We start from the raw sequence: 8,705 nt of genomic DNA, 5'->3' as shown, positions 1-8,705 counted from the left end.
CAACAGTGAAAAATCAAGTATATTATGACCTTGCACTGTAGATGTGCAAATTAGAGAGTGTTTTGCAAGGCAAAAATTAATTAATTTCAAAATGTTTATAATTCTATACAAATAAGACACCACCACAGTTTAAGAGCCACACTACTTCTCATAGCTATGCATCTAGGGCACTACCCTACTTTCTTATCAGTCCAAACAGAAGAATATATTATAACAATTAAGAGTCTTTGATGTTTATGTGTTGCTTTGGTGAATTTTACTAGGAAGATCTTACATCTAATGCTATTTTAGCTATCTCTTGATATATCCAAACCATCAGATTATCTCAGCTCAGAAGGTCTGTGGTGCATTTCTTTAGGGACTTCATTAGTGGAAGATATCCTGACTCAGGATACAGGCAACTTTTGATGCATCATTCATACATACAATATTCGACTCTACATCACAGGGTTGGGGGGGGGATATTTTGTGTAGCAATTTATGATAATTACCTAAAAAGCGTTCAAAATTTGAAAGGTATTATTTGCATATGTATAACATTAACTAAAGACTATCAAACAATAAAAACCTTGCTATCAGCTCATGCCCACATGACAAATCAGATTTTTCTCTGTAGATACCTTGACCTGCAAGTTACCAAGGATGTTGCAGAGCAAACAGTCTGATCTGTACATTAATCCAGAGAACATGACTTGGGTGAGTATGGAAAGACAGGCTGCAGTAGTGCACAGGGGGATGAGAGAAGAGAGTGGGATGTTTCAAAGGAAGGAGGAACTGGTCAGATTTGGGATAACTGAGGAGCTGGCTGAGCTGTTCAGAGGATGGTGCTTCTCCCCTATGCCTTTGCCTTTTCAAAGGACTGCAACAGCTCAGAGTCAAATCAGATAAAGTCCTTGTGTTAGCCTGCTCATCCCGGGGGAAACTGCTCATATCTAGCCATAAAGAAAAATTTCAATGAGTAAATGATGAAATGGGAATTTTACCTTTTCTAGAAGACGGTATTTAGCCCTAAGACAGGCAGAGATTATCCATTCTCTATGCTTCTTATTCATATGTTGAGGAGCTGACAGCTCTTCTAAAAGCAGACTGAGGGTTTTTAGACAGTCTGAGGTTTAAAATTAGGCACTGGAACTAATAGGTTGTTATTGTCTCATAATTATATTTGACATGATGCTCTTAACTCTTTTCTGAAACATCATTCTGCATCCCATGGAGTCAGGATGCCATAACTTTGTCTGCAGCACCAGACGTCACCCATGCCATGACAGGGGGGTGTCACAGCTGCTGCTCTTCCCAGCTCCCTCTGGACGATGTGCAGTGACCCCAGCTCAACAGAAACAACCCACCTGGGTGAGGTTATGTCTTTAGCTGCAAGCTTAAGTAAAGGGATGCTGCTGAGGAATGCTGCTTGGAGCCCTAGCTGATAGGCACGATTCCTGTCTTGCTTCTTCCTTGCACTGGGAGCAGGGGAAGCAATTTCTTGTTGGCCCATTCTAGAAGCTCCTTACACCACCTCCAGCAGCAGTTCAGGTGTCCTGGCTGGTGCAGCACGCCACCAGAGCCGAGCCGAGCCAAGGAAGGGCTTGCTTTCCCCTGCTGCCCTCCCGGCAGTGTGGGAAGCTGTACAGACCATTTCTTCTTCCCTTGTCATGGCTCGGGGATCTAAGCAAGCACATTTCCATTGCAGAAGTCAGGCAGGCACCAGCCTTCTGTCAGCAGAAGGAAAAATAAAGGGTTGCAACTCAAGTCCCTTTAGTTACATGAGGTATTCAGGAGGTTCAGGTTTTAGGGGTTTTTGCCCAAGCTGCTGCAGCTGTGACCTTCAAGGTATTGCCTTGACAAGTTGTGCTTTTCAATAAAGCACAGTCTGGTGAAGGGAGTTAATTTACACAGGTTTTCATTCTTTGAGCTCTGTCATCAGTGCATCAGCCTCACTTATTGAATTCCCCTGTCGATAGAGCAACCAACTGCAGTACATTCACATCCAAGTGCCCAAATGAAGCACCTGTTCTCAGCTACTTGAGAATTAATTTCTCTTTTCCACTTAGTTCCCTTTCTTTCTCTGTTTTTGGCTTCTGGTCTTCCTGGCACAGATACAAATACTAGGAGCTCCAGATAGGGATGCAGCCACTTTAAATAACCCTTTTATTTGCTTAGCAGCTTTTCTTTATTTGCCTTGCTCTGCTCTTTCAGCTGCCTCTCTCTTATTGGAAACCAAGTTCAAACCAATCTGTGCAACCTAATGCAAGTCAACGTGATCTTTTTTGGTAGAGCTGTATAAAACCAATGAATGAAAAAGGAAACCAACCACATTTCAGGCAGGTATTGTCCAGGCAAAGCACTTGAGCATATGAGTATCTTAAAGAACCAAGCAGAGGTCTCAAAGCCACCCCTTCCCCTGGGCCATGTAGTCCCATGGGTCCTTAGTTACCTCCCAGATGAAGAGCGAAGGACTCCCCACAGCTTTTTGCAGCACCAAATGCACAGGTTGCAGTTTGACACAGAAACCATTATTTTGTTTCTCCAGCAGTTGTGCTGGGATAGAGGAATGAATGAGATCTTTTTGAGTGTCTAGGGATGGTTGTTATGGGTTAATTAATGTTTCAGCAGTGGTGATATATAAGGGGGAGTTATGCATGTTTAAGGTGATTCATGCCGCCTCACTGAATTTAAGTCTAATGGGAAACTTATTTCACTGTATTTATGGGTAACGTCCATCCATATCCTAGATCTCTCTCCAGGGAGCCTTCTCTCCACGGCCATCCAACTCCTCTGAAGAAATATGGACTCCTCTGAACCCATCTTGGCTGTAAATCTGCAATTAAGAGAACGGTCCATTTACTTCTCTGCGATGCCAAGGCGTTGCTGACTCGTGGCTCCATCAGGCTGGCTCCTCCAGCCAACAAGCCCTTTCCCCACCTGCCCTGCTGCAGCCCCCCCAGCCTTCTACCCCCACCCAGAGCAGAAAGATGCTTTCACAGGGGAGCTGCGTTACCCCAGGTCGACTTTTACTTTTCTCCCACTTCTCAGAGATGCATCGATGGGACAGATCTAAGCCTGGGTTTTGGCCAAATGAACTGCTCCCCCTCCCAGCACAGCCCGTGCTGCCCTCCCTGCCCCCATCACTGTTTTCCTTTTTCCTCCCCTGAGGTTTGATTCTCTCGTGCCCTCAAGGCAGAGCTATTTTTGCATTGGACCTTCAGGGCTAGCTTTTTTTACGTGACATTATGTGATTAATTTCCCGCTGAGATGGCAGGAATAGAACAGTGACATGACAATCTGTTTAAATTCCCTTTTCTATCTTCTTTTCCCCTCTTTCTTTTATTGTTTCCTGGCTTATGCTAAGCCTCAAGGAACTGCTGTCTAGTAACCCTCCACCATCTGCTGTGCTGCTAGCAGAGAGGAGCTATGGCCAGAGCCGTTATTTCTTCCTTCTTTTTGCCTTTCCCCTCTGCCAGGATTTTGCATGGTCACAGCTCCCTTTGGGCGTATTCTGCCTGCACCAATTCAAGGGCCACAAAGGCCTGGGTTGCTAAATTAAAGTGCAGAAATACTATCATCAAACTATTCAGAACCCAGCATTATCCTGGTGTATAGAGAAATACAGGAGTGCATGCAAGTAGCACTCTGTACACCTAACTCCTCCTGCAGCCACGTACAAGAGCAAGTAAACATCTGAGCACGTGTGTCTGGAGGCGGAGAGAGGCAGAAGGAAGGGAAAGAAGAAATACAAACTGCCCAATCCCTTGCACAGTTCCTGGAGCAACCCTGAACCGGAGCCCTGATAACCAGCGTATCTGGATCCAGAATCAATACAGAACTTGCCCGCACAGAGACAGGAGGTAAGTGCCACTAGTTCAGAGATCTCCTTGTCTGAAATTAAGCCTTCAAGAACAGAAGCTCAGAGAAAACTCAATTGTCTGTGTATCTGAACACTTCCACAAAGGGTTTTCATTGCATTAAGGAACACCTTCAGTACTCATTTTTCCCATTAGGCAAGTACTGGTGGCTGCAGTAACAGTCTGGAGGCATCAGTGATGCTTTCAAAATGTGCTGGAGACTGCGCATGTGAACATGTCTGTCTTTTATGTAGCACAATAGGTTCCTGACCTATTTGGATGCTAAGCATGATTATATAAATATTAAACAACTGTGAAACTGCTACATCAGTTCAGTGTCTTGATGGAAACCTTTGACTGAGGCTTTTTCAAACCAGAAAGATTTAGACTGTTTTCCCTTGGGACAGGTTTACCTAAGTGTATTGCCACGTTTACCCCATTAGAGCTCTTTGCTGAGTCGAGCTGGAATACACATTGAACAAAAGAAAGTTCAAAGATGTCTTAAGGCAACAAAGAGAAATCTTAGTGCAATTACATCTCTGTTACTGCTCAGCCGGAGCTGCAGGAGGTGGCTGGGGCTTGATTGCAGCATCCCAGCATCACCCACAGGTTAGTGACCACCAGGCACGAGCAGGACTATAATCTGGCAGCCAAAGGCAAGTGGTTTTAGCAACAAGCTACGTCTGCCCTCCCTCCGTGTCAACAGGGGACTACAGCAGTGCAGACAGCTGGGAAAAGAGAAGGAAAAACAGCAAAGGAAGTCAACCAAATACACATATGGAGAGAGGAGGGAGGGTGACTGTACCCCACATCAGTGTGACTGCATGGGGCTTGGACCATAAAGGTGGGGTTTAGTGAATGAAAAGGGCTGAACTTGGGGATGTGGATGAGGGCTTGCCACAGTATTTAAGCATTATTTGTCGCTACCGACTGTCTCAGTCCCTTGGCTCGCATCCTAACCTGAGACTCCGTGTCTAAAACCAATACCCAGAATCACCCATAGTTTGAAAACCCCACAGCTCACTGATTGTAACAACTGGTGCTTCCCTCCTCCTTTTAATCCTGTGTTGGCGCAGTACAATTTATTAGGGTGCTGGAGAATGGGAGGAGGAGAGAGGAGGAGCGGTGCAGGAGGGCTTGTTTGCCTATGCCACCAGCTGTCACAGTGTGCACCCCTGCATCACGCAAGACAGTTCCCTGGCTGCAAAACCTCCCCTCACCCTTCCCCATCTGCTCTGGATGAAGCCCTGGGCCCGTTCTCCAGCACAGATTTGTGACTGGACCCGGAGGACATGGAGACACGGTGCCTCTGTGGGCACAGGGCTTTTGTCTTTCATCCTAATGCTTTGAAGACATACTGCTATTTAATCCTCTCGGGCCAGCCACTGCACATTGATCTCTGCATACAGTCTTTTCATAGGAATTACTTTGGGACACTATTTACAGCAAAAAGTTCTTTCAATGGCAGCAGCAAGAACCATGATTTTCAATAGCAATGAGCCAAACATTTTGAATCTCACACCAGGGCAAGGCATGTTGATGAATTTTCCAAGGCTGTGTGCACAATTAAACAGAACAATGACATTACCAGATCTTCTACCAGATTTTTCTGAATGAAAGACCTTAGGGTCTTTGTTAAAAGATTCTTGTGAACTGAATTTTATGGAATATATCATCTTTCACAGATGTCTCCTATGTTCCGAATCCAAGACACACACCAGATCTTGGATCAAGCTGAGATAATACAAACCATAATAAAAGACAATTTGTATCCCAGAGAATCTAAATAAGTTTCCTGGGGTGGCAGAAGTGAGATCTCCCTTCCACAGCAATTCAGAGAGATTAAATGTCTTGCCCAAGGTCACATAGGAAGCCAAAGCCAAGATTTCAGTCCAGTTTTCCAGCAAATGCCTTAGCCCTTAAGTCTACCCTTTCCTCCTCAGCAGAGTGAGAAAAATTATTACAGAAATCTCAAGTTCAAACTACTTGCTACTTGGAGAGCAGCCCATGTCCTGGCTGCTTTATCAGTTTATGTGGAAAGACTCCAAGACATTACTTATATTGACTCAATATTAAATGGCAATAACCACCACGACAGATTTACTGTCTGGCGATGTCTTCCTGTCTGCTATAGTAACAGTAATGATGAATTTTTTCTTCATTAAAAGATGTAGGTATTTAATCCCTCTAGCAACATTTTGAATTTTCCTGTTCTTGGGAAGATCAAATCCTTATCCACAGTGTTTTATCAAAGAAAGATCACACCGGGTGCTACTCCACTGTGTGAGGCAGGTTTTGCCTGGGAGTGATGCTGTGTTTGAAGGCACCATTTGACTTTCATGCTGTCAGTGCCACGTGGCAGCAACCCATGGGCAGACCGGGGATGCTCTGGGAGGATGCAGTCAGCAAACATCTGCTGTTTTCTGGGGAAGGTTCAGCTCTGACGCTGAAAGAAGCATCTGACAGTCATGGTTAGAGGCAACAAGTGGCTCTGGCATCTCTGCTCTGGCTGAAAACAAGTGGGACATGTAACTAGAAAAAGTCTTAATTATGGACCTACAATAAAGTAACCCATTCTCTTTCTGCTGCCTTAGGGGAGGATCCAAAATGGAGAAAATTTTAGGAACCTGGGTTCAGGCATCCCTTTATTACACCAAGACAGGGCTTTAAAGGTGTTACCTGTCAGAAACCTGCCTTAGCTAGTGCTCAGGGCTGAAGGAGCACTTCCCCATCCCAGCCTTCAGAGGCAGGGTGTTATGTGCCCGATGCTGCCTGGGGCTGTCATTAAGCAGACAGGTGGGCCTTATTTCCACAGAAATCCTGCACCTACTGAAGCTGGGCTCTTTGATACCAGTTTAACCGGGGCCAGGCTTTCAAACCATGTTTACTCATTAATTTCTCCCACCTTTGCTTGTCCAAGTACAGCGTAGGTGACCAAAGTGATGAGACTGGTTTAGTTTCTCTGGTTTCTGAGCTGCAATTTGCTTTTGTCTACTGTCACCAAACCACACACGCATTCATCCAGCCTGCCGCAAACAACAAAAACAGGCTAAATAGCCTTGGTGCACCACTGAAAATAGCAGGAGGCAACAAAGAAATAGCATTAAGGAAGGCCATACATGCAGCACTTGCTCCTTGTTTGTGCTGGCTCCATGTGTGCAGACGCTGGTGTGAAGACCTGTTCACAGCTGAGCCATGTGCTGGAGGAAGGGGGTGGGAAATGTGAGATGAATGATTTTTCTGACACCTCCTGCACTTGGATGGGCTGTGCAAATCTCACTTTGCTCGTCACTGCTGTTGCTCTCTCATTAGGAGCAATCACCCCAGGGGAGCATGGTGGCCTCTGCTCTGCATCACCAGGCTGTCCTTTAGCTGGGCTGCTCCTCTCCCACTCACATCCCTTTAAATCTACATATATTTATTTAATTTTTTTTTCCACACACATCAAAGGAGTAAAAGGAGAGAAATGTCAACAATTAATCTCCAGATTGGTGCTGAAGATCTGCTTTCCCATGCTAAATGTCAGAATCCATGTCCACCCCTTCAAGAGATAAATAAGGCTAATGAGCCTGTGGTGCAGGAGACATGGTTCTGCACTTGACCCTGGAGGGACAGAGGAACAGGCAATAGAGGAAATATAACTAAACACTTATTTGCAGAGCATCTCTGTTCCCTGCCCACTCTTTGATGATGGGGTGTCTTGTTATACTGTGCTAAGCAAGCACAGAACCAGTTCAGGATGGTGCTTCAGTGCATGCTTAATTTTAAGCTTTTGCCTCTGTTTTTGCAGGAGTTCAAACACATGCAGAAATGCTGTCCTGAAGAACGCTGCGTTGCTGGGCGGGCAGTGGAAAGACAGGAGCAGCTATGTTACATGACACAGAACCTCATTAAAGAGTATCTTCATCCAGGCTTTTCCTTCATTGTGATTTCGATTACCCCATTTAGTACCATCAAAACTAACGGGTATTGCAGGTCATTAACACCTGCAGGCTTTCATGGAGAGAGGCTTTCCAAGTGAACAGGAGGGACGCACGGGCTCAGACAGCGATCCCAACCCAGACACACAGAGGACACACTCCTGACGAGACCCTCCAGCCTTGGTCATGACCATAGGATATTTTTTGCCTCCATAGGATCACAAGGAATCTTTCCCTCCTGTCACACACACCTGGCTATGTGCATGAAGCACTCCTGTTTCCCACTCAGGCAGCAACTCACCACAAAGCCCTCTACATACAAACACTATGAAAAATAGTAACTCTGGGTGAGGGGCCGTGCGCTGTGCATCACGCTGCAAGAATAACCCCGAGCAAAAGCCCAACATACGACTCCATAGTGGCAGCAGCAAGATGGGTACCATCACAAGCCTGGGCATGGGAAAGTGGAGTAAATATTTATATAGTTTTTTGAAAAGGTAAGGTAGGACCGTCTGAATTACTCATTCTAATTAAATTCTTTGCAAATGTTTCCCCTTTCCTCTCATCTTAATTCATTTGTGAGTGAATTTGAATTTCATTTGATGCATTTCTTATAATTGACCAGATGCTGCTTGGGCACACAGTTTCCAAACAGCCCAGGCTGTCTCACAGGCAGTGCTGTCCGACTCTTCCCCCCACCCTCGCTGTTCTTGATTATTATTCCAGCTATATGGCTGGCCATATGTATTCTTTCTGCTTCCTAATTACTCTGAAATTTTTCCAGGGGGAAACTGAACAAGCATACTCCTGTTTGATGGGTTTTTTTGGTAAGAGATCTGAGAATTATTCTGAATAGGAACAAAAATCCATTCACCCAAGGAGCTGTGAGTAATGAACAGCAATGGGTCAAAAAACAGACTGGACTGTTTTATTGGGCAGAGCAATT

General features: G+C 45.2%; 1 long non-coding RNA gene across 1 annotated transcript; it reads left to right on the top strand.

Moving 5' to 3' along the window:
• The first annotated feature begins 561 nt into the window (after positions 1-561).
• On the top strand, positions 562-8,249 carry LOC114015240 (uncharacterized). Its single transcript, XR_003559048.2, has 3 exons — positions 562-696; positions 2,730-3,842; positions 7,630-8,249. It is a non-coding gene; the product is annotated as an uncharacterized LOC114015240 (long non-coding RNA).
• The last annotated feature ends 456 nt before the right edge of the window (positions 8,250-8,705 follow it).

Source organism: Falco cherrug, chromosome 7 (assembly GCF_023634085.1).
Source record: "Falco cherrug isolate bFalChe1 chromosome 7, bFalChe1.pri, whole genome shotgun sequence".
Lineage (NCBI taxonomy): Eukaryota > Metazoa > Chordata > Aves > Falconiformes > Falconidae > Falco > Falco cherrug.
Note: the sequence above shows the minus strand (reverse complement) of the source record. Positions and strands in the feature narration are given on the sequence as shown.